Source organism: Sminthopsis crassicaudata, chromosome 5, assembly GCF_048593235.1.
Source record: "Sminthopsis crassicaudata isolate SCR6 chromosome 5, ASM4859323v1, whole genome shotgun sequence".
NCBI classification, from domain to species: Eukaryota; Metazoa; Chordata; class Mammalia; order Dasyuromorphia; family Dasyuridae; genus Sminthopsis; species Sminthopsis crassicaudata.
In genome coordinates, this window is record NC_133621.1 from 259625732 (window position 1) to 259652363 (window position 26632).

General features: G+C 34.8%; 1 pseudogene; it reads right to left on the minus strand.

Annotated features, from left to right (window-relative positions):
- Positions 1-23976: 23976 nt before the first annotated feature.
- LOC141543972 (transcription initiation factor TFIID subunit 7-like) lies at positions 23977-24794 on the minus strand (annotated as a pseudogene).
- Between the last annotated feature and the right edge of the window lie 1838 nt (positions 24795-26632).

A 26632-nucleotide genomic window follows, 5' to 3' on the forward strand; every position in this document is an offset into this window, starting at 1 on the left:
CCTCCAGCTAAGCTAGGCCGTGTGTGTTGCCTTGGGCCGTATCCAACCACTTGTCAGTCTCTTAACTATTCTCAGGAGGTAGCTGAGGCCACACCCCCTGGTGCGGAGTCTGCCGAGTCACCCCCAGGGTGGGGGGGGGGGAAATCTAATCTGAGTTTTAAAATATTTTGGCTTTCTCTTCTGAACTGCTAAATAATTAGCAGAGAAGAGCTAACAGCCTGTGCCAGAATCCTTTACCTCAGTGGCTTCTCTGATCCCAGAGCCCCTCCCAGCGCAATGGGCGCAGTGTGCCCCTACCCGACCGTCTGTGCTGGTCTTTCTTATTCCTCCCCTGAGAACTGACCTTTCCTGTTGAAACTCCAGATTCTCTTCAGCTAGTAAGTCGTGCTTCCAGTCCTTGTGGTATCTATCAGTCCTGAGCTAATTTTGAGACTTAATTTATCTATTTGGTTGTGAGGGAGTGAGGACGTTCACTGAGTAGTGTGTTTCTTCTCCGCCATTTTGGCTCCGCCCCCCGGAATAATGTTTTAAGGGAAGTCATGGAAGTTAAACACCAGAGGTGAAAGGGCAATATTCCAATTATGGGTTACAGGGAATAAAATTAATGAAGAGAAATATAGGGTCATATCTGAAAAAATACAGATAAGGTAATGTTTGTGGATTGTACAATGCTTAGAAAAAGTAATGAATAGAGTGTGAGGACTAGAGTTTAATCCCAGATCAACCATTTAATGTCTTATCAAAAAAAAAAATCACTCAGTTAATGTGATTTGCAAGTATTTTTCATCTCTAAAATTCTATATTTGCTAATAACAATAGTTCAGTAGCATTATTTAGGAATTATAAATCCCTCTTCTTACAAATGCCTTGCAGTAGAGACCAGAGCTTCCATTGATCAGACATTGATCAGTTACACTATACATTGACCCAGACATAAGGTCATTTAGATGCTTTTCAAGCATAAAGAGCAACAAGTAACCAACCCTACAAGTGTCTGTTGATTGTAGTTTACATAAATATTATTAATGCTGTTTTGCATATATAAAAAGTGAAGGGCAAAGAAGGTAAGCAATGATATTTCAGAAATCATATAAATACTGATAGAGCATGAACCCTAATTCAGATTTTACCTTGGTATTTCTTTGTGTACTTGTCATGATCAATCTATGACATTAGGTCAAGAGAAAGAAGTTTGCCATACTCAAAAACATTAAGAAACTATTTATTATTATTATGATTTTATTGATTGATTTGGGAAGCAATCGGCATTAAGTGAGTTACTCAGATTCACACAGCTCTTAACTATGGACCATCTGAATATGCATTTGAACTCAGTTTCTCTTGATCAAATCAACTGTGCCATCCATCTGTCCTGAGAAATCAGTTAACTTAGGAAAAAAAAAAAAAAAAAAAAACAAAATCCTAGTTCATTAAAACCTTTCAACAAAGGAAATTGATATTTATGTTTAATTTCACAGAATAGGTCATTTAATTGTGATTTCTCTTTTATGAAACTGCCTCAGAACTTTGACATACTTTTTTGACTTTAAAGAAGTAGGCTGCCCTTGCTTTCATTTACCGTTTTAAAATATTTGTACTCTTTTGTTTATCCATTTTAATAACTTTAACAATAGCTGGATCAAAAACCCCTACCCTAACACAAAACCCTAACATTAATAGAAACACTAACCTTAAACATAACACTTAAATTGACATCTAAGCCTAACACAAACTATAACCCGAACCCTAAATTTGTAACCTAAACCTAACCCTAACTGAAACCCTAACCGTGACCCTAACACTTACAATAACCTAACACTAACATATCCCTACACTAACCCTAAGCCTAACCCTAACCCTAACACTACCCTAATCCTAACCCTAAACCCTAACCCTAACACTAAACCCTAACGGTAACCTTAAACCTAACCCTAACCCTAACCCTAACCCTAACCAAAAACTCTAACCTTAACCCTAACCCTAACCGTAAAAATAAACCTAACCCTAACCCTAACCCTAACCCTAATCATAAATCTAACCCTAACCTTAACCCTAACACTAAACCTAACCCTAAGCCTAACCATAAACTCTAACCCTAACCCTAACGGTAACCCTAACCCTAACCCTAAACCCTAACCCTAGCTTAACCCTAACCCTAACGCCTGCCTCCCAACTCTAACCCTAACCCTAACCCAAACCCTAACCATAACCCTAACCCTAACTCTAACCCTAAATTCTCACCATAACCCTAACCCTAACCCTAACACTAAAACTCCTGCCTCCGGACTCCCGCCTCCCTGCCTCCTGACTCCTTGCCTCCCGAATCCCAACTCCCTACTCTGCCTCCCTACTCCCGACTCTAACCCTAACCCAGACCCTAATCCTAACCCAAAACCTAACCCTAACCCTAACTCTAACCCTAACCCTAACCCTAACCCTAAACCAAAACACTAATCCTAACACTAACCCTAACCCTGACCCTAAACCTAACCCTAACCCTAACCCTAAGCCTAACCCTAACCCTAACCCTAACCCTAACCCTAACCTCCCGACTCCCGACTCCCGACTCCCGACTCTGCCTCCCGACTCTAACCCTAACCCTAACCCTAAATGCCTCCCTGCCTCCCGACTCTAACCCTAACCCTAACCCTAACCCTAACCCTAACCCTAACCCTAACCTCCCGACTCCCGACTCTGCCTCCCGACTCTAACCCTAACCCTAACCCTAAATGCCTCCCTGCCTCCCGACTCTAACCCTAACCCTAACCCTAAATGCCTCCCGACTCTAACCCTAACCCTAACCCTAACCCTAACCCTAACCCTAACCCTAACCCTGACCCTAATCCTAACCCAAAACCTAACCCTAACCCTAACCCTAATCCTAACCCTAACCCTAACCCTAACCCTAACCCTAGCCCTAACCCTAACCCTAACCCTAATCATAAACTCTAACCCTAACCCTAACCCTAAGCGTAAAAATAACCCTAAGCCTAACCCTAACCCAACCCTAATCCTAACCCTAACCCTAAAACTAACCCTAAGCCTAACCATAAACTCTAACCCTAACCCTAACCATAAACTCTAACCCTCACCCTAACCCTAACCCTAACCCTAAACCTAACGCTAACCCTAACCCTAACCGTAACCCTAACCCTAACCCTAACCCTAACCCTAACCCTAACCCTAACCCTAACCCTAAACTCTAACCCTAACCCTAACCCGAACCCTAACCCTAAATTTGCGCTTAACCCTAACCATAAACTCTAACCCTAACCCTAACCATAACCTTAATCCTAAATCTAACCCTAAACCTAACCCTAACCCTAAACCTAACCCTAAGCCTAACCATAAACTCTAACCCTAACCCTAACCCTAACCCTAACCCTAACCCTAAACCTAAACCTAACCCTAAGTCTAACCCTAACCCTAACGCTAACCCTAACCCTAATCCTAACCCTAAACCTAACCCTAACCCTAACCTAACCCTAAGCCTAACCATAAAATCTAACCCTAACCCTAACCCTAACTCTAACCCTAACCCTAACCCTAACCATAAACTCTAACCCTAACCCTAACCCTAAGCATAAAAATAACCCTAACCCTAACCCTAACCCTAACCCTAATCCTAAATCTAACCCTAACTCTAACCCTAACCCTAAACCTAACCCTAAGCCTAACCATAAACTCTAACCCTAACCCTAACCCTAACCCTAACCATAAAATCTAACCCTAACCCTAACCCTAACCCTAACTCCCGCCTCCCAACTCCAACCCTAACCCTAACCCTAACCCTAACTCTAAGCCTAACCCTAACCCTAACCCTAACCCTAACCCTAACCCTAACCCTAACCCTAATCCTAACCCTAAACCTAACCCTAAGCCTAACCCTAACCCTAAGCCTAACCCTAACCCTAACCCTAACCGTAACCTTAATCCTAACCCTAAACTCTAAGCCTAACCCTAACCCTAACCATAAAATCTAACCCTAACCCTAACCCTAACCCTAAACCTAACCCTAACCCTAACCCATCTCAACCCTAACCCTAACCATAACGCTAACCTTAAGCCTAAGCCTAACCCTAACCATAACCCTAAACCCTAATATATATGTCTCTAATATGTTGGATTGACCTGTGGGGTTTTCAAGAGAGCAACTGAGTGAGTCATAGATTCATGTAAATGTTGAAAATAGTTAGGTAAACTGAAAGAACCAATAGTCAATCAACAGGACTTAATGGACATTTTTTCTATATCAGGTTCTATTCTATTCTATTCTCTATGCTGAGAATAGAAAATCTCAAAACAAAATAAGACAAACAAAAGTGAAACCCTTTACATACTTTCAAAGAGATTGCCCTAATTGAAAAAGATAACTTATAAATATTAAAGTACATGGAAGCTATTTGCAGAATATATGAAAGTATTTTGAAAGAATAAAAAAAAATATCTGGGGAGAGATCAGGAAGAAAAGATATTCTGCATGCAGAAAGTGGGATTGGAATCATGTTTTAAGGGAAGTCATGGAAGTTGGATACCAGAGGTGAAAGGGCAGTATTCCAATGATGGGTTACAGGGAATAAAAATTAATGAAGAGAGATATTGGGTCATATCTGAAAAAATACAGATAAGGTAATGTTTGTGGATTGTACAATGCTTAGAAAAAATAATGAATAGATTGTGAGGACTAGAGTCTTAATTGGAAGGAAGAAGACTTGATTTCAAATCCCAGATAAACCTTACGTCTTATCAAAAAAACCCAAATCACTCAGTTAATGTGATTTGTAATTATTTTTCATCTCTAAAATTCTATATTTGCTAATAACAATAGTTCAGTAGCATTATTTATGAATTATAAATCCCTCTTCTTACAAATGCCTTGCAATAGAGACCAGAGCTTCCATTGATCAGACATTGATCAGTTACACTATACATTGACAAAGACATAATGTAATTTTGATGATTTTCAAGGATAAAAGGCAACAAGCAAACAATTCTACAAATCTCCATTGATTGTTGTTTACATAAATATTGTTAATGCTGTTTTGAATATAAACAAAGTGAAGGGCAAAGAAGGTAAGCAGTGATTTTTCAGAAATCATATAAATACTGACAGAGCAAGAATCCTAATTCAGATTTTACCTTGGTTCTTCTTTGTCTACTTGTCATGATCAATATATGACATTAGGTAAAGAGAAAGTAGTTTGCCAAACTCAAAAAAAATTAAGAAATTATTTATTATTATTATGATTTTATTGATTGATTTGAGAAGCAATTGGGGTTAAGTGACTTACTCAGATTCACACAGCTCCTAACAATTGAGGGTCTGAATATGTATTTGAACTTTGAACTCAGTTTCTCTTTATTATATCACCTGCACCATCCAGCTGTCCTGAGAAATCAGTTAACTTAAAAAAAAAAAAAAAAAAAAAAACAGAATCCTACTTCATTAAAACCTTTCAACAAAGCAAATTGATATTTATGCTTAATTTCACAGAATAGGTTATTTTATTATCATTTCCCTTTGATGACCTTCCTCAGAACTTTGAATTACTTGTTTGACTTCAAAGAAGTAGGTTGACCCTTCCTTGATTTACTGTTTTGAAATTTTTGTATTTTTTTACTTTATCCATTTTTATAACCTTAAACTTAGCTCCAACACAAATGCTTACCTTAACACAAAAACCTAACCCTAAAATGACCACTAACACTAACTCTTATCCTAACCCGAAATTTGACATCCAACCCAAACACAAACCATAACCCTAACACTAAATTCAAAATGTAAAGCTAACCCTAACCGTAACCCTAACACTAACGTTAAACCTAACCCTACCCCTTCCCCTAAACCCTAAACCCTAACCCTAACCTTAACCAAAACCTTAAGAATAACCTTAAATTTAATCCTAACCCTAACCCTAACCCTAACCCTAAATTCTTCCTCCCAACTCCCGAATCTCCGGACTCTAACCATAACCCTAACCCTAACTCTAACCCGACTCTAACCCTAACCCTAACCCTAAACGGACTGTAACCCTAACCCTAATCATAACCCTAACCCTAACCCTAACCCTAATCCTAACCCTAACTCTAACCCTGAAATAATAAGTAGTATCTATCTAAAATCTGTTGCAAACATCACTTGTAATGGAGAAAAGGCAGATGCATTCCCAATAAGATCAGGGGTGAAACAAGGATACCCATTATCACCAGAATTATTCCACATTGTACAAGAAATTTTGACTTTACATATTTCAATTGATAAATGGTCAAATGATATGAATAGATAATATTCAGATGAAGAAATTAAAATAATTTCTAATATGAATAAAGCTTTAAAGCACTATTGATCAGAGAAATGTCAAGTAGAAAGACTGCTTGATTCAAAAGGTATGCACAGTTAAAAATTGCAGACCAGAATGGCTGAATCAGTTCACAACTCCACCAACTTCTTTCCCACATTCCCTCCAACATTCATCAATATATTTTCCTATCATCTTAAACAATCTAAGAGCTGTATAGTGGCACCTCAGAGTTGTCTTAATTAGCATTTTTCTGATCAATAGTAATTAAAACATCTTTTCATATGATTAGAAATGGTTTTAATTTCTTTATCCCCAGTTTATTGCTTCCCCTCTATTCTTCTCTACATTGCTTTTTTTTATACAAAAACTTTTTAATTTAATATAAACACAATTATTCATTTTGTATTCAACAATGTACTCCAGTTCTTCTTTGGCTACAGATCCCTTCTTTTTCCACACCTCTGACAAGTGAACTATCCTAAGTTCTATTTGTTTGCTATTATCATTCCTTATGTCTAAATCATGAACCCATTTCGGCCTTATCTTGTTATACAGTGTCAGGTGTAGATCAATATCTACTTTCTGACATATTAATTTCCAATTTTCCCAAAAATTTCTGTCAAAAAGTGAGTTCTTATTCCTTAAGCTGGGGACTTTGGGTTTGTCAAACACTAGATTACTATAGTCATTGACCATTTTGTCCTGTGAACCTAACCTATTCCACTGATAGACTACTATCTTTCTTAGCTAGTATCAAATGATTTTGATGACCACTACTTTATAATACAGTTTTAAATCTGGTACAGCTAGGCTACATTCATTTGTATTTTGTTTACTTAATTGCCTTGAAATTCTTGATGTTCTAGATGAATTTTATTATTATTTTTTTCTAGCTCTGTAAAGTAAGTTCTTGGGAGTTTGATTGTTATGGCACTCAATAAGTAGATTAATTTAGGTAGTATTGTCATTTTTATTATATTTGCTCAGCCTACGCATCAGCATTTGATATTTTAACAACTAATTAGATCTTACTTTATTTGCATGGAAAGTGTTTTGTAGTTGTATTCATGTAGTTCCTGTCTTTTCCTTTGGCAGATATATTCCCAAATATTTTGTCTTATCAACAGTTATGTTTGAACGGAATTTCTCTTTGTATCTCTTACTACTGGTCTTTGTTGGTAATGTATAAAATGTTGATGATTTATGTGGATTTATTTTGTATCCTGAAACTTGGCTGAAGTTATGAATTGTTTCTTGTAGTTTTTAGTTGATTCTCTAGAATATTTTAAGTAGATCATCATCTCATCAGCAAAGAGTGATAATTTGGTTTCCTTATTACCTACTCTAATTCCTTTAAGATCCTTTTCTATTCTTATTGCAAAAGCTAATATTTCTAATACATTATTTAATAGTAATGACAATGGCCAAATTTGTTTCACTCCTGATCTTATTGGGAATGGTTCTAGTTTATCGCAATTACATATGATGCTTACTTATAGTTTTAAATAGATGTTCCTGATAATTTTAAGGAAAAGTCCACTTACACCTATACTCTCTATTCCTATACTTTTTTTGCATCTATTGAGATAATCGTATGATTTTTGTTAGTTTGGTTGTTGATATAACCAATTATGCAAATAATTTCCCTAATATTGAACCAGCCCTACATTCCAAATGTAAATTCTATTTTGTCATGTTGTATTATCCCGGGGATAACTTGCTGTAATGTCTTTGATTTAAGATTTTTGCATCACGGGAAAACTGATTCATTCCTGCATTGCTGGTGGAGTTGTGAATGAATCCAACCATTCTGGAGAGCAATCTGGAATTATGCCTAAATGTTATCAAACTACCACTGGGCTTATATCCAAAAGAAATACTAAAGAAAGGAAAATGATCTGTATGTGCCAAAATGTTTGTGGCAGCCCTTTTTGTAGTGGCTAGAAACTGGAAAATGAATCTGTGCCCATCAATTGAAGAATGGTTGGGTAAATTGTGGTATAAGAATATTGTGGAATATTATTGTTCTGTTAGAAATGACCAGCAGGATGAATATAGAGAGGTTTGGAGAGACTTACATGAACTGATGCTGAGTGAAATGAGCAGAACCAGGAGATCATTATACACTTCAACAATGATACTGTATGAGAATGTATTCTGATGGAAGTGGATATCTTTGACAAAGACTGCTTGCCATCTAGAGGAAGGGGTGGAGGGAGGGAAAGGAAACATTGGAACAGAAGTGAGTGCAAAGGATAATGTTGTAAAAAATTACCCAGGCATATGTTCTGTCAATAAAAAGTTAAAATAATAAAAAAAAAGATTTTTGCATCAGTATTCATTAGAGAAATTGTTGTATAATTTACTTTCTCTGTTTTGACCCTACCTCATTTAGCATATCTCTGTCATAAAAGAAATTTTGTAGGCTTTCTTATGTCCCTGCTTTTCCAAATAGTTTGCACAGTATTGAAATTAATTTTGTTTAAAAATATTTGGTAGAATTCATATATAAATTCATCTGACCCTAGAGATTTTTTCTTAGCAAATTGATTAATATCTTGTTCAATTTCTTTTTGTAAAATAAGACTATTTAAACTTTTATTTCCATTTTTACTAATATGTGTAATCTATAGTTTTGTAAGTATTCCTCCATTTTACTTAGATTATCAGATTTATCGCCATAAAGTTGGGTAAAAATAACTCCTAATTAATGCTCTGATTTCCTCTTCAATAGTGGAACGTTCTCCCTTTTCATTTTTGATACTAACAATTTGATTTTCTTCTTTCCTTTTCCTAATCAAATTAACTAAATATTTATCTATTGTTTTTTTCATAAAAGCAACTTTTAGTTTTGTTTATTAATTCAATAGTTTTCTTCTTTTGAATTTTATTAATCACCCCATTTATTTCAGAATTTCAAATTGGTATTTAATTGGGGGTTTTAATATGATCCTTTACTAGCTTTTTTAAATGGCATGCCCAATTCATTGATCTTTACATTCTCTTTTTATGTAGGCAAGCATCTAGAGATATCAAATTCTCCCCTAAGAACAACTTTGGCTGCATCCCATAAATTTTGATATGTTGCCTCATTATTGTCATTTTCTTGGAGGAAATTAATTTTATCTATGATCAGTTGTTTCACCCACTCATTCTTTAGGATTAAATCAGTTAGGGGGCAGAGCCAAGATGGAAGAAAGCAGACTTGGATTTCTGTGACTTCCTCTGATCTTTTCTCAAATAAACAGCAGATTAAACCTCTGAACTGATTTTGGAGTGACAACCCACAAATATTTGAAGTACAGCACATTTCCAGAAGAAGATACTTTGGAAGAACTTCAGAAGAGGTCTGTTTCAATTGGGCAGGTGAAGAGTCTGCTATGCTCAGAATACAGTGTAGGGAGGTTGAGGCAATGAACTAGGGCAGGGAGCCAGATCCTTAGGGCTTCTAAACATCTGCAAGCTTCTGTAAGGCTCTTAGGCTACTCTGTCTTGGTTGCAAACAGGTGGTTTAGCAGATTTGCAGTAAAATATTGAAAAACAAATACAAAAGGCAAATTTTAAACCACAGAGCACCAGAAGAACTTGGGACCTGGCCACAAATTTCCGGCACCCAAAGTCAGTCAGAAACACTAGCCACATGGCAAACTAAGGTGGTTGTCACCCCTTTGTCTTAAGAGCAGATCTCAACACTTAAAAATGGACAAAAAACAACAACAACAACAAGAAGAACTCTAACCATAGACAACTTTTATGGAGAGATAGATCAGACCTCAAACCTTGAGGTTACTAGAACTCCAGATGAAGCTGAAAAGGGAGATATGAACTGGTCCCCATTTCACAAGGTTTTCTTGGCAGATTTCAAAAAGGATCTTAAAAGAATTTAAAAGTGGGGGAAAGACATAAGATCATTGCAAGACAGTATGGAAAAGAAAAAAAAAGAAATTGTCTTAAGAATTGTCTCAAGAAAATTCCTTAAAAGTAGATTTGATGAAATGGAAAAAGCATAGAAATTAGATTGATGGATGGAAAAAAGCATATAAGTCCTTACAAAATAGATATTAAAAAGAGGTCTTTAATGTTCTTCTCTAAATTGTAATGTTCTCTGTGAGCACATTCTTGGGGAGCTTCTGGAGGCAGCCTTAGTTTCAGTTCAGTTCAATAATCACCTCAAATGCAGCCAAAGATTAAAAGTCCAAATCCTTTACTGTTTCTTCCAAAATCTTATCTCCTTCACTTGGGGCTCAACTAGTTTTCTGGAGGCCTTCCGGATCTTGGTTTCAGTGTTCTCCACAGGATAGCCTGCCACCATTTCTCTGTCTTCCTTCATTCTGCCCAACTGAATCCTGGCTTCTCATTCTCTCAGACAGCACAAAGGTGAAAGTTGGAATGAAACTGACTCTGCCTTTAAGAATGGACTTGTGGGCTTCTGTGGGCTTATGGGAGCTCCTCCTTACATATGCTATCTTAAAGATATGAATCTTGTGGAATTCTAGTAAGTGCATTACTGAACTAGAAAACTGTTAAGCACCCTGCTAAATAGCCATTGTCTTTATCAATTCCACTGACTTAGCACCTTGTAAGAATTCTAACAGATGTCAATTCATTGAAAAACATAACTTTTGAAATGGGGAAAAAAAATCAATAAACAAAACAATTCAATCAGCCATAATACAAAAGGAGCTAAAAAAAAAAGGTAACTGAAGAAAATAATACACTAAAAATAGAATTGAACAAAGGCAAGTGGATGATTCAATACGGATTCAAGAATAAGTAAAAAAAAAAATGAAATACTTCCTAGAAAAATAACTGACCTGGAAAATACATCTAGGATAGACAATCTAAGGATAATTGGATTTCATGAAATCCACAATTTAAAAGAAAAAAAAAAAAAAGAGCCTAAGCATTATCTTTCAGGAAATCAAGAAAGAAAATTGCTCTGATGTCTTAGAATCAAAAGGTAAAATAGCCATTGAAAGAATTCACTGATCACCTCTTGAAACACTCTTGAAACACACCCCAAAATGAAAAGTCCAAGGTATTTCATGTCTAACTTTGAGAACTAGTGAACCAAAGAAAAGATATTGCAAGCAGCCAAAAAAGAAATGATTCAGATACCAATGAGCCACAATCAGAATTATCAAGTATGTAGCACCTTTCACCTTAAAAGATGAAAGGGCCTAGAATCTAATGTTCTGAAAGGTAAAGGAATTTGGATTACAGCAAAGAACAAATTATCCAGATAAATTGTTCATTACCTTTTAGGGAAGAAGATGGATATTCAATTTTATAGATGAATTTAATTTATTTCTTGTAATGTGCTGTTGTCACTAGAAACTCTCTGGGAGGAGATCTGCTGTCATTAACTGAAGTCAATTCTGACCTCATGTAAAAACTCTCTCCCTCCAGAGAGCCGCCCCAGGTCTGGCCCAGACAAGACTCTCAATCTCTTGAGTGCCACCCTCTTTTACCCTCCCAGAGAATGGGCGTGGGATAACAGAAGGGCTTCTAGGAAAAATTACTTCAACCAATGAACTTGCTCCTCCTAAGCATGCAAGCTCCTCCCCAGGAGTTCACAGGAGTAAAACTCCCCTAAAGGCTGGAACTAGAGAATTGTTAAGTACCGACTTAGCATTTAGTAAGAACCTAATATCTCATTAGCACTTAGTAAGAACCTAACAATTTCTGATGAAAATACCAGAGCTGAACCAAAATTTTGATTTCCAAATACAAAACTCAAGAGAAGCATAAAAAGATAAAAAAAAAAAAAAAGATTAAAAAAAGACTTGAGAACTGTATCTCTTTTATGAGTATATTAAGAGAGTATGGGTATAATTTTATTTTATTGTAATAATATGAAAAAGTAACTAGAAGTGGAAAAGGGATTGTCCTGGAAAAAAAGAAGAAAAGGAAGGTAAAATGAAGGAAACTATATCACATGAAAAGGCAAAGAAGACCTATTATAATTGAGGGAAAGAAGGGATGAACATCGTGTAAATCTTACTCTTATCAGATTTAGCTCAAAGACAGAATATCAGACAAATTTGACTTTACAGAAAAAAACTAATAGAAGGAAAAACAGAAGTAGTAGGGGAAAATATGTAAGAAAGTGGAAGGGATTCTAAAGGGGGGTGTTATTTGAGGAAGGCAGTGGTCAGAAGCAAAATGCTAGAGAAGAAGAAAGGGGGGAAAGGAAAGAAAAAAGCACAACTTGGGGTAAATAAGATAGGCGGAAATACAGAATTAGCTATTTTAAAAGTGAACATGAATGGGACAAATTTTCCCATACAATGAAATTGGATATCAGACTGGATTAAAAGCCAGAATCCTATAATATGTTGTTTATATTTAAAGCAGAGTGATACATACAGAATAAAGGCTAAAGCCGAATTTATTATTCTTCAGCTGAAGTAAAAAAAGTAGGGGTAGCCATCCTGATCTCAGATCAAGCAAAAGCAAAAATAGATCTAATTAAAAGAGATAAGAAAGGAAACTATATTTTGCTAAACATTACCATAGATTATGAAGCAATATCAATACTAAACATATATACCCATTCCTAAAAAAAAAAAAAAAAAAAACCTAGAGATTATAGGAATAAATGGACTTTTCCTTACAATGATCAGTAGCATCTATTTAAAACCATTAGCAAGTATCATATGTAATGAGCACAAACTAGAACTATTCCCAATAAGATCAGGAGTGAACCAATACTATCCACTCTCACCATTACAATATTATCCAATATTGTATTAGAAATGTTAGTTCTGGCAATAAAAGAAGAAAAAGAGATAAAATAATTTAGAGTAGGTAATGAAGAAACCAAATTATCACTTAACAGATGATATGATGGTATTCTTAGAGAATGCTAGACAATCAACAAAAAAACTACAAGAAACAATTCACAACTTCAACAAAGTTGCAGGATACAAAATAAATCCATATAAATCATCAGCATTTTTATACATTACTAACAAAGTCCAGCAGCAAGAGATATAAAGAGAAATTCTATTCAAAATAATAATTGAGAGTATAAAATAATCTATCTGCCAAAAGAAAGTCAGGAGCTATATGAACACAACTACAAAATACTTTCCACACAAATAAAATCAGATCTAATCAATTGGAAAAATATCAAATGCTAACAGGTAGGCTGAGCAAATATAACAAAAATGACAATATAATACTTACCTAAATTAATCTACTTATTCAGTGCCATACCTTTCAAATTCCCAAGAAATTATTTTACAGATCTAGAAAAATTAATAAACTTCATCTGGAAGAACAAAAGGTCAAGAATTTCAAGGGAATTAGGAAAAAATGCCAATGAAAGTAGTCTAGCTGTACCAGACCTAAAACTATATTATAAAGCAACATTTGTCAAAACCATTTGGTACAGGGCAGAGCCAAGATGGCGGCAAAGATACTTGTGTCATTCTGAGTTCCCTTCTACCCTTACTACAAATAACAAAATTTAACCTCAAAAATAGTGCTTGACTAGTAAAATCCACAAATACTGGGAGTACAACAAATTAGCAGCCAAAGATAATCTGGAAGATATGCAGAAAAAGTTTGTCCTGATGAGCAGAAGCAGGCTAGTGCAGGCATGGAGGTAGACTGCAGAGGCTAGCACACTGATCAAACCATGGCAGGAGAGGTCTCCACAGGTGGAAAATTTTCAGGGAGGTCTCTACCACAGGTTGGCTGTTCTGCTTTGGTTGCAAAGCAGTAGATCAGCAGAGAAGTTAAAGCCAAAGGTAGAGTGCACTCCAAAAATGTCAGAATCTAACAGGATTTGGCTACATCTACCCAACACTGGAAGTGACTCAGCACAAACCACAGCACAGCTATGTAACTACATTCTGCTGAGTGGGACTTTTGCCCAGGGCAGTCAAACTTCTGCACAGCAAGGGGCTCTGTCTGGGCCAATATAACTTTCACAGTGGAGTTGTGCTTCCTAGGACAGAGACACTTCTGGTGTAGGGCTCTTCCCAAGGCAGCTGCTGATCTGATCCGCACAGCAGGGTTCTGCCCAGGGCATTAACAATTTCACTGCTCAGCAGCGTGTCCCAGGGAAGCTGAGGATCCTCACAGCCATGCTCATCTCAGGGCAGAGACACTTCCAGTGTAGTGTTCTTCCCAGAGCACTCCCATAGTTCGACCACTCTTAGCAGCCTGTTTGCAGGACAGCTACTGTCCATGTAGCTATCCCTGCTCAGCAGAGGAACCTGGTAACCTCCTTGCCCTGAAGGCAGACCCTAAGGGCTTTTTAAAAAAATGAGTAAAAAAGCCAAGGTAAGCTAACCATCAATAGCTTCTATACAGAAAGAGAGCAGGTTTTCAACCCTGAGGAGGGGACACTCTCCAGATAAAACTCCAAAGGGAGATGTAACCTCATCCCCATCACACAAGGCTCTCCTAGAAGAAATTATTAAAAAATCTTAAAAGACAGCTAGAAGAAAAATGGGGAAAGGAAAGAGAAGCTCTGCAAGACCATATGGAAAAGACATTATTCACTTAAAGAAAAACTTGATAAAGTGGAAAAGGAAAAGAACTTCCTGAAATGTGAATTGGACAAGGTAAAGAACTCCCAGAGAGTGCAGGGAAACAAGTAGGCTGAAAGCAGAGAAAGAAAATTATAGACGAATCTCCATAATGAATATTGATGCTAAAATCTTAAATAAAATATTAGCAAAAAGATTACCGAAAATCATCCCTAGGATAATACACTATGACCAAGTAGGATTTATACGAGGAATGCAAGGCTGATTCAGTATTAGGAAAACTATTCCATAATTGTCTATATCAATAACCAAATTAACAAAAACCATATGATCATCTCAATAGATGCAGAAAAAAAAAAAAAACATTTGATAAAATCCAACATCCATTCCTTAAAACACTTCAGAGTATAGGAATAAATGGACTTTTCCTTAAAATAATCAGTAGCATCTATTTAAAATCATCAGCAAGCATCATATGTAATGGGGATAAACTGGAACCATTCCCAATAAGATCAGGAGTGAAACAAGGTTGCCCACTATCACCATTGCTATTCAATATTGTATTAGAAGTGCTAGCATTAGCAATAAAAGTTAAGAAAGAGATTCAAGGAATTAGAGTAGATAATGAGGAAACCAAATTATCACTTTTTGCAGATGATATCATGATATACTTAGAGAACTCCAGATATTCTACTAAAAAGCTATTAGAAATAATCCACACTTTTAGAAAAGTTGCAGGATACAAAATAAATCCATATAAATCATCAGCATTCTTATATATTACTAAAAAAAATTAACAGAGTTACAAAGAGAAATTCCATTTAAAGTAACTACCGATAGTATAAAATATTTGGGAATCTATCTGCCAAGGGAAAGTCAGGAACTATATGAACAAAACTACAAAAACACTTTGCACACAAATATGGTCAGATTTAAACAATTGGAAAAATATTAAGTGCTCTTGGATAGGTTGAGCAAATATAATAAAGATGACAATACTACCGAAACTAATCTATTTATTTAGCACTATACCAATCAGACTTCCAAAAAACTATTTTAATGACCTAGAAAAATAACAACAAAATTCATCTGGAAGAACAAAAGGTCAATGCTTTCAAGGGAACTAATGAAAATAAAATAAAATAAATGAACATGGCCTAGCTGTACCAGATCTAAAACTAGACTGTAAAACAGCAGTTACCAAAACAATTTCATATTGGCTAAGAAATAAACTAGTTGATCAGTGAAATAGATTAGGTTGAAAGGACAAAATTGTTAATAACTTTAATAATCTAGTGTTTGACAAACCCAAAGACCCCAGTTTTGGGGATAAGAATTCACTGTTTGACAAAAACTACTGGGAAATTTGGAAATTAATATGGCAGAAACTAGGCATTGATCCACACTTAACACTGTGCACCAAGATAAAGTCAAAATAGGTTCATGATCTAGGCTTAAAGACTGAGATTATAAATAAATTAGAAGAACATAAACTAATTTACCTCTCAGACCTGTGAAGGAGGAAGGACTTTGTGACCAAAGAAGAAGTAGAGATCATTACTGATCACAAAATAGAAAATTTTGATTATATCAAATTGAAAAATTTTTGTTCAAACAAAACTAATGCAGACAAGATTAGAAAAACAATAAACTGGGAAAACATTTGTACAGTCAAAGGGTCCAATAAAGGCCTTATTTCCAAAATATATAGAGAACTGACTCTAATTTGTAAGAACTCAAACCATTCTCCAACTGATAAATGGTCAAAGAATATGAACAGACAATTCTCAGTTGATGAAATTGAAACTATTTCTAGCTATATGAAAAGATGCTCCAAGTCATTATTAATCAGAGAAATGCAAATTAAGACAACTCTGAGATACCACTACACACTTCTCAGATTGGCTAGGATGATGGGAAAATGTAATGCTGAATGCTGGAGGGAATGTGGGAAAACTAGGATGCTGATACCTTGTTCGTGGAATTGTGAATACATCCAGCCATTCTGGAGAGCAATTTGGAACTATGCTCAAGAAATTATCACAGTGCATACCCTTTGATCCAGCAGTGTTACTACTGGGCTTGTATCTCAAAAATATCTTAAAGAAGGGAAAAGAACCTGTATGTGCCAAAATATTTGTGGCACCCCTTTTTGTAGTGGCTAGAAACTGGACACTAAGTAGATGCCCATCAATTGGAGAATGGCTGAATAAATTGTGGCATATGAATGTTATGGAATATTATTGTTCTGTAAGAAATGACCAAGAAAGATTTTAGAATGGCTTGTAGAGACTTACATGAACTGATGCTGAGTGACATGAACAGGACCAAGAGATCATTATATATTTCAACAACAATACTATATGATGATCAATTCTAATGGACATAGCTCTCCAACAATGAGATGAACCAAACCCGTTCCATTTGTTCAGTAATGAACCAGTTACACTCAGTGAAAGAACTCTGGAAATTGTGTGTGAAGCACTATATGGCATTTTCAATCTTTCTGTTTTGGTTCACTTGCATTTTTTATTTCCTTCACTGGTTAATTGTACATCATTTCAAAGTCCGATTCTTCTTGTGCAGCAAAATAACTGTATGGATATGTATATATATATATATATATATATACATATTTTAACATGTATTCATCTACCTGCCATCTGGGGGAGGGGGTGGGAGGAAGGAGGGGAAAATGGAACAAAAGGTTTTGTAATTGTCAATGCTGAAAAATTACCCATGCATATATCTTGTAAATACAAAAAGTATAATAAAAAAACACCATTTGGTACTAGCTAAGAAATAGAGAGGTTGATCACTGGAATAGCTTAAATTCACAGGACAAAATAATAAATAAGTATAGCAATCAAGTGTTTGACAAACTTAAAGGCTTCAGTTTTTCAGATAAGAACTCACTATTTGACAAAAAACTGCTGGGAATTTTGAAACTAGAATGGCAGAAACTAGGGATTAACCCACACCTAACACCATAAACTAAGATAAAATGGAAATGGGTTCATGATTTAGACATTAAGAATTACATTATAAGCAAATTAGAAGAACATAGGATAGTTTACTTCTCATTTCTATGGAGAAGGAAGGAATTTGTGACCAATGAAGGAATTGAACTCATTACTGAATACCCAAGAGCTAATTTTATTATGTTATATTGAAAAATTTTTGTACAAACAAAACAGACAAGGTGAGAAAGGAAGTAATAAATTGGGAAAATATTGGGAAAATTTTTTTTTACACTTAAAGGTTCTGATAAAGTCCTCATATGTAAAATATAGAGATAATTGACTCAAATTTAAAAGAATTCAAGCCATTCTCCAATTGATAAATAGTTAAAGGATATGAATAGACAATTTCCAGATAAAGCAATTAGAACCATTTCTAGTCATATGGAAAAAAGTATTCTAAATCACTATTGATCAGAGAAATGAAAATTAAGCTAAATTTCAGGTATCATTACACAGCTTTTATTTGACAAAGATGACAGGAAAATCTAATGATGGCAGTTAAAGGGGATGTGGGGAAAATGGGACACTTAATACATTGTTGATGGAATTGTGAATGGATCCAGCAATTCTGGAGAGTGAATGCCCATCAGTTGGAGAATGACTAGATAAGTTATGATTTATGAATGTTTTGGAATATTATTTTTTCTAAAAGGAATGATCAGGTGGATAATTTCAGAGAGGTCTGGATAGACTTATGATGAACTAATGTTAAATGAAATGAGCAGAACCAGGAGAACATCACATGGAAACAACAAGATTATATGATGATCAATTTCCAAAAATGAGATTATTGAGGTGGTTCCAATAATCTTGTGATGAAGAGAGACATCTACACCTAGAGAGAGATAACTATGAGAACTGAGTGTGGATCACAACATAGCATTTCACTCTTTTTGTTATTGTATGCTTGCATTTTGTTTTCTTTCTTATTTTTTCCTTATTGATCTGATTTTTCTTCTACAACGAGATTAACATATGTATATATATATATATATATATATTTAGACATAAATTGGATTTAACATATATTTAATATTTTTTAACATATATCGAATTACTTGCCATCTTAGGGAGGGGGTAATTTTGTTGCATAATGATATGAAAAAAATTCATTTACTATTTCTGCCTTTCTGCATTTGATTGTGTCATTTTTATGCCCTCATACATGGCCCATTTTAGGGTAGGTTTCATGTACTGAGTGAAAAAAAAAGTGTATTCCTTTCTGTCTCCATTCAATTTTTTCCAAAGATCTATTATACCTAAATTTTCTACTATTCTCTTTATCTCCTTAACTTCTTATTTTCCTTGGTGGTTCAATGTATCTAGTTCTGAAAGAGCAAGGTTGAGGTGTCTCAATTGTATAGTTTCTTGCAGTTCTCTTAACTTCTCTAAAAATTTGGATGCTACACCACTTGGTGCATATACATTTAGTATTTATATTACTTCATTATCTATGGTACCCTCTAGCAGAAAGTAATTTACTCCCTTCTCTTTTAATTAGATCTATTTTTACTTTTGCTTTATTTGAGATCAGTGTTACTACCCCTGCTTTTATTATTTCAGCTGAAGCATAATAGACTCTGCTCTAGCCTTTTACCTTTATTCTGAATGTATCACTCTGCTTTAAATGTGTTTCTTGTAAGAAATATATTGTAGGATTCAGGCTTCTAGTCCAGTCTTCCATCTGCTTCTATTTTATGAAAGAGTTCATCCCATTCATATTCGTGGTTAAAATCGCTAACTATGTATTTTCCACCATCTTCTTGTCAACAAATTATACTTTTCTTTTTTTCCTTTCTCCTTTTCCCTCCTCAATGTTTTGCTTCTGACTACTACTTCCCTCAAATACTCTTTCCAGTCTACAGATCTTCACCCCTTTTTATATTGTTCCCTTCTACTTCTGTTCTCTCTTAGCCTCCTCCTTACTTTTCCCCTTTCCAAATTTCTCTCTGAAGTTAAATATGTTTTATATTCTCTCTTTGAGACAAATCTGATGAGAGTAAGATTCACATAATGCTCATTTCTCTCCCTTCTTTCTCTCAATTTTAATAGGTCTTTTTTGCCTCTCCAGTTTAATCTTCTTCCAGTAGAACCCTCCTTCTGCCTCATTTCTTTTCTATATTATCATAATAAAATAAATCATACCCATACTCTCTAAATATACCCACGTCAGAAAAATAGTTCTCAAGAGTTCTTTCTTTTTTACCTTTTTTATGCTTCTCTTCAGTTTTGTATTTTAAAATAAATTTTTTTGTTCATCTCTGGTCATTTTATCAGAAATGAATGAAATTCACAAGTTTTTTGATTGTCCATCTTTGCCCCTGATAGTACTCAAATTTGCTGGGTAGGTGATTCTTGGCTTCAATTCAAATTCTTTTGACTTTTGGAATATCAAATTCCAGGTCCTTCAATCCTATAAAGTAGAAGCTTCTTAGTCCTGGGTAATCCTGAATGTGTCTCCTTGATATTTTTTTTTTTTTTCCCTTCTGCCTGCTTGCAATTTTTTCCCCTTGATCTGATAATTCTCAAATTTCACTACAATGTTCCCTGAAGCTTTCATTTGTATTATCTTTCAGGAGGTGATTGGTGAATATTTTCAATGGTTATTTTATCTAAGTTCTATGACATCAGGGCAGCTTTACTTGATGATTTCCTGAAAGATGATGTTTATGCTCTTTTTTTCATAGTGGTTTTCAAGAAGCTCAATAATTCTCAGATTATCTCTTCTAGATTTATTTTCCAGATATGTTGTTTTTCCAATGAGGTATTTTACTTTTTTTTTCCTATTTTTTCATTCTTTTTGGGTTTTTTTGACTGATTTTTGAAGTCTCATTGAGTCATTCACTTCCATTTGTTCAATTCTAATTTTTAATGAATGATTTTCTTCAGTTAAATTTTTTTAATCTCCTTTTTGTATTTGGCCAATTGAAATTTCAAATGAGGTGTTTTGTTTATTGGATTTTTTTTTTCCATTTCACAAACTCTGTTTCTCAAGGAGTTTTCTTTTTCCATTTCATTAAATCTATTTTGTAAGGAGTTATAACATCTTATCCATTTCATCAAATCTCTTTTCTAAGGAGATAAATGATTTTTCTATTTCACTAAATCTATTTTAAGGAGTTTTCTTCATATATATATATATATAGATAGATATCTATCTGTATATCTATATATATATATATATTCTTTCCAAATTCTCTTGCAAAGATTTCCTTTCCTTTCCTCATTTTTCCTAATTCTCTTTTAAGATCCTTTTTGAATTCTTCTAAGAGAGCTATTTGAGATGGGGACCAACTCATATCACTCTTTGAGGCTTCATACAGAGATGATTTACCTTTAGGATCCTCAGGGTTTGAGGTCTGATGTCTTTCTCCATTAAACTTTCTATGGTCTTTTTGCTAATTTTTTTAGAGATTAATGTTTGCTTTTAGGGAAGGGGGAAATTGCCCCAGGATTCCTCTACAGGTGACAGGGGCTTTAGACTGTCCCTTTAGACTGCTGACTGAGTTCCAGTGCTGGGTGTGCCTGGCATGTCCTGCATTATTCTGGGATTCAGAGGCTCACTACTTACATTTTGTATTTGCATTGTTCCACTGGCTTGTAACCAGAACAAAGTAGTGAAAGCTGCTCTATTTTGGCTAAGAGCCTCCTGCTAGATTCTCCAGCTTGAGTTTGACACAGCACCCTGGCTTCCTGCACTACATTTGCAATCAACAGACTCTCACCATGCCTGATGGAAACAGATATTTTCTGAAATTCTTCCAAAATATCTTCTGGTAGAAATGTGTTAAACTCCAAATATTTGTGGGTTCTGTCACTTCAAAACCAGTTCAGAAGGACACCAGGAGAAACTCAGATAAAGAAAGACCTATTTAGTATCTGCCATCTTGCTTCTGCCTCCCCCCCCCCATTTAATTGTTTTCTAAGATTGTTGAACCAATCTACAATTACACCAATGGTCTAATATGTATTTGACAATTAATAGCTCTTCCAATGTCGAATATTTCATTCTTTTAACACATTTGCCATTTTGATACACATGAGGTAAACTTTAGATTAAATTTTGCTTATTTTTAGTGATTTTAAACCATACATCTATCTATCTAGACTTATATCTATATTCATCTATCTACTTATTTTAAATTTGCAATTCTTTTGAAAACTTCTTGTACATATTCTTTGAACACTTCTCAGTGGGAATGGCTTTGAGTTCAGTTCTTCCAGAAAAGACATCATCTGTAGAAAAAGCTTTGCCTTATTTACAGTAATTTAAACAACATATTTTCTTTTTCCCTTAAAGAAGATTACATGTGACCCAACTTGAATCCTGAAAATGGATGGTGCACACTAAGATGTAAGAAAGCAACTTGGCCTTAAGGACCTTCCCTATGATGATCTCTCTATGGGGATAATAACACAAACTGATGCAAGCCTTCTCTGAGATTAAAAAAAAAAATGTTCCAGAAGGCAGCAGCAGCAGAGTTTGAAGCTTCCATTCTTCTATCATCACAGGGGACATATTCAGCATCAGAGTGGTCCTATTTCAAAAAGTATATAAGAAAGAAGAATGCTATCATGTAATTTAATCAGAACTTCCTATTTTTTCCTGATTTATTTGAAATAGGTCCACAAGTATTCTACTTCTATTTTTAAGAGCAAAAGGCTAAGCTACCTAACACTGTATTGTACAATAAATTTTCTCCATGCCAGGAAATTGGAACTTCAAACTATTGAGTCTTTAAGTGTTGTTTCATATTGGTACCTCAGACATACGGCATTGGACATTTTATGGAAACTAAAATGACATCTGTCCTTTCTTACAAAGAGTATATAATTTAAAGTTACAGGAAAAAAAAAACATACATACCACTTGTATGCAAATGAAGTTTTCTTCTTCTTAATTTTTATGAGGTTTCTACTGCTGGTCAAGACAAGAGAAAGCAGGGAATAAGATGAATATAGAACTGTACGAGCAAGCAGATATCATTTACAGTGTAATAACAAAGCCTGTGAAGAACCATCCTTGAGGAGGTGAGGCTGGTTGACAGAAGTGATAGATGATCTCCATGGATCTCCTTCCATGGCAAAAAGACTTTCAAATCAACAGAAGTCAAGATAAACCCATTGTTCTTTGGCAGCCTTGATGACACCAAGCTATAGGTTTTCTACAACCTATTTCTACAATTTAGTGGTGTCAACAGGCATAAAGTGCTGCAAATTCATGCCTGCTCTTTTCTGACCTGGAACTTACCATAATGTAAATGATTTGCTCTCCTTTGAGCAGGAGAGGATAAAAAGAGATGTAAAACATCTGCTAGGCCTCCAGATTCAAATCTCTTTGGACAATGTGGCTGAGTTTTCTGATGTTCTCATAGAGCAACAGAAAATTGAGTAGTTATAAAAGTAACAAGTCAAAATCAATGGCATATATGGACTTAAGTGACCAGGCAAATGTGAGTAGCCCACTAATTATGGGATATCACTTGTCCCCAGCATTTGATCAGTGCAGATATTTCTTTTTATTTCTTTTTATTTTTTTTAGTTTTGCTGAACTTTTTTTTTTAATTATAGCTTTTTATTTACTATATATGCATGGGTAATTTTTCAGCATTGACAGCTGCAAAACCCTTTGTTCCAACTTTTCCCCTCCTTCCCCTCACCCCTTCCCCCAGATGGCAAGTTGACCAATACATGTTAAATATGTTACAGTATAAGTTAAATACAATATATGTATACATGTAAATACAGTTATTTTGCTGTACAAAAGAATTGAATTTTGAAATAGTGTGCAATTAGCCTGTGAAAGAAATGAAAAATGCAGGCGGACAAAAATAGAGGGATTGGGAATTCTATTTAGTGGTTCATAGTCATCTCCCAGAGTTCTTTTGCTGGGTGTAGCTGGTTCAATTCATTACTAGTGCAGATATTTCTAGGATGATACAAAGACAGGAACAGGGTGAATTTAACAATCAATAGAAATGCAGTGAGAACAATCACATTACCACATTCATATTATCATCAGGCCAGAGACTGCATCTAATATTTTCATGTGTGATTCTTGCCAGGGTGAAGATCACAGGGAAATAGCAGCCAAATTGCCCTTATTTCTCCAGGAGCAAGTCCAGCTTTCTGCAAGAAGCTGAACTGCTACTTCTCTTGTTCTTCTTGCTCTTTGAGCTCATCTATCACATATTGAAGGCAATTCTTAAAGATGAGATTTTTCACTTCAAAAATGTGGTCCTCCTGACATTTTGTTTTTGCCTGAGTCTCTTGGTGCTTTCCCTTCATCATGTCAATTTGCCTCTGGAGTCCTACAACAAAGTGATTTACTTTCTCATCTTGACATTATTCGTAAGATTCATCAAGTGTGCTTTGTGATGACCTCTCCAAGTCTTCCTTTGTGTCAATATTTAAATCTTTATCATCATGGTGATCTGATAGACTGCCATTAACACTACTACTGCTAATATCATTAAATATCTCTTAAAGTCCATCATGATCATTAAGCTATACTTATGGCTATTCATTCCTAAAAAGATATCCAGGTTGTTCAAGGAACCATGATTATCTTTGTTCCTTTGTTTCATTTTCAGCACTGACTGCCCACTGGGTGCTAATAGCTTCAGCATTTCAACTCAACTATTTCTTAACTTTCTTTTCTCTATCTGGAGATTTGATGTTCTTGACAGTTTTTTGGAACCTTCTGTTTCTGAGATTTTTCAGTGGCAAAATGATGCCATGATTCCATATGAATTTCTTTTTTCTGACAAATCATTTTTGTTGTTTTATTTACTTTTGAATCATTAGCAGTAACTGATTCTTCCAGAGATAGATAATGTCCCCATCCACATTACATACAAGCATCTGGCAAATATTTGCAGTAATATGAAAGATTTTCTATCAATGGTTTTCAAGCTTCCAATAATGCAGGGCAGGTCAACAAATTTGAAGGCTAATGGTGCACAATGTATATATATATATATATATATATATATATATATATATATATATATATATATATATATATATATATATATATATATATATATTTCTATGATGTCTACCAGGATGTAATTCTATGATCAATTTGTATTTCAGATTGATAATTACAGAATACACTCACAATAAAACCATATTCTGAAGATAGACACAAAATACATTGAGCTCATAGGGAAGTTGCTCTTTTTTCTTGCTCATCTTAGGTTCTGGGTAGTTTGGTTATCATAAATAGTTTCCTGGATTCTGATGTCCCAAAGTACTTCATACACACACACACACACACACACACACACACACACACACACACACACACACGCACACACACATACACACACATATACATATGTATATAATCTATCTATATATGTAGATACATCTATCTATTTATATATCTAAAGCTATCTATCTTTATAACCCAAAATTGATGAAAATGAGTACCTGCAATGACAACTACCATGATAGCAAGTTCTGTGGCCCGCTGATCTGCCCTACAAAAAATGACCTTCAGTCAACCATAGGCTTGATGATAGGAAGAACAACTTGTCCTTCCTTTTCCAAGCTACTGACTTTCTTTTTACATAATATGCCTGCATAATTGTAATTTCTCTTTCCAATTTTTCTTCTACATTTCTTCTATCTCTCTTACTTCACTTTTAAATTTCTTTTTGAGTTTATCTAAGAGGATATTTTTGGCTTGAGAACAATTCACATATAGGCTTCACATATAAGCATTGCAACATTGACTTGTTTTCTTCTGAGTTTCCATTTTAATCTTTCCTGTCACCATAGTAATTTTCTATGGTCAGGACTTTTTTTGAATTTTCACTCATTTCCTAGATGAGTCACCATCCTAAACTTCTTGTGCTCAGGGCCATGGACCTAGTCACTAACTTTTTTCTTTAGGGTCTCAGATGGTTATAGCTTGCCAATGCATTGGACTGGACAGGTCTAGTTTCACAGGGTTATATGACTGGCAGTTTGTCTTATACATTGGAGTGGAAGGCCTCACAGTTGGCAAAACCCCTAAATCCATTTCTTAGTTTTCACATGAGTTTATCATCTCTTGTCAAAAGGTGAGCACCATTCTGCTTTATCAGGCTTCTTAAATGACTGTTCATCATTAGGTTGATCAGATTTCCTTAATTCTTTCAGAATTTTTCATTTTATTATGTTGATGTTAAAATATAACTTACTTATGATGAGTTTATCCTGAGTTCCCACAAGACTTTTTCATGTCTTTTTGAAACTATTTTCTAATTTCTTACAAAATTATAATATGCAACTAAATATATAAAACCATATACATGTAATTATTCCCCAAATATAGGCCTTTGTTTAGTTTTTATTTTATTTTATTTTTTACCACAAATAGAATTGCTATAAACAATTTGAAACAAATTAAACTTTTCTATCCCTCTGTTATTTTTTTGGATGAAGAATATATATATACGTGAGTAGGCATGTAATATTTTTAATTATTTTATCTATTTCATTCATTTTTCAATTACATATAAAAATTATAACATTTTTAAAAAGTGTTGATTTACTAATTATCTTTCCCCAGCCACTTCTCCTTCCTTAAGGAGGGCAATTTGATATTGCTCATGTATGTAAAGTCAGGCAAAAATATATTTCTATATTAGCCATCTTGCAAAAAATAAAAATAAAGTTTTTTTTTTTAATATGCTTCAATTTACATTCGTAATTCATCAGTTTTTTCCCTAGAAGTAGATAGCGTTTTTCTTCATGAATCCTTTGAAAATATCTTGATCAAAGCACATAAATTTTGCACAGTGATCATCCA